The sequence below is a fragment of the Hakea prostrata genome, chromosome 5 (genome assembly GCF_041222555.1).
Source record: "Hakea prostrata isolate BN-2017 chromosome 5, UWA_Hpros_2, whole genome shotgun sequence".
In the NCBI taxonomy this organism is placed as follows: Eukaryota; Viridiplantae; Streptophyta; class Magnoliopsida; order Proteales; family Proteaceae; genus Hakea; species Hakea prostrata.
Window position 1 is genome coordinate 13249391 of NC_142604.1, and position 1086 is coordinate 13250476.

Here is a 1086-nt window from a genome sequence, read left to right on the forward strand (position 1 = left end):
AATTCTAAGTTTCTAACACTAGGATAAAGGAATTAAACATGGAATGGAAATACACGTAGACAAAATCCTCATCCAGAGTCTCTCTAATCGAGGATATCTATAAATAAGGAGATATGTCTTTTTCACATCATCATGTTCTTTTCATCTTCATCTATAATTAAGGGGCTATTTTTCCGTTTCGTTTATAGGATTTTCTTCATTTCTCAATTTGGCTATCATGTCCTCGAAGGTGACTCTGAAGAGTTATGATGGTGAATCCTTTGATGTTGACAAGGTAGTCACAGTTCAGTCGCAGACCATTAGACAAATCTTCGAGGACGTTTGCACGGATACTGTGATCCCTTTGCCCAATGTCAACGGTAGGATATTATCGAAAGTAGTCGAATACTATAAGAAACATGTTACCACTCCCAATTCTAATGACCAAGGTTTTGACGAAGATCTCGAGAGTTTCAATACAGAATTCGTTAAGGTTGTTAGGATACACTCTTCGAGCTCACCCTGGTAAAGGGTTCTCCTGTATCCCTTTTTGTTTTTCACTACTTATGCTCTTGCAGGTTCTTTGTGATGGGTGGTTCATAAAATCTTTTGTTGTTTTCATGGTTTTTTATGGCGGATTATTAGATTTATTAATTAATCTATTATCGTTGTCATTACCTGTTTAGGGTTTCTTGATTCTTTTTCTTGTTCTTTCTTGTTTCTTTTCTCCGTTAGACATTCTACGTCAATTTTGTCTAGATAGATTAAGGTTTTCGGTGAGGAATTTATTTAGACGTTGTGTCAGACTCCAATGTTGAATTGAGGGAACTCGGATCTGGTGAGGACGTAGGCTTAGAGAAACAGAGAGAGAGAGAGAGAGAGAGAGAGAGAGAGAGAGAGAGAAGATTTAGGGAAGAGATTAAACTTGTTCCCCTTTTCCCATTACTTAGGTCCGATTATATATCATGGTCTTCAGAGATCGTATTACAAAATTAGAGTCCTATTGGATTACAAACTCTAGAGTCCCTTCTGGATACTCTTCATCACTACGTGATATAGTCGGTTACAAACTCTAGAGTCCCACCCTCTTCAACTACACTTGCACTA

General features: G+C 37.6%; 1 pseudogene; it reads left to right on the top strand.

The window, feature by feature from the left end:
• Nucleotides 1–217: 217 nt before the first annotated feature.
• Nucleotides 218–582, top strand: LOC149015260 (SKP1-like protein 1B pseudogene; annotated as a pseudogene).
• The last annotated feature ends 504 nt before the right edge of the window (nucleotides 583–1086 follow it).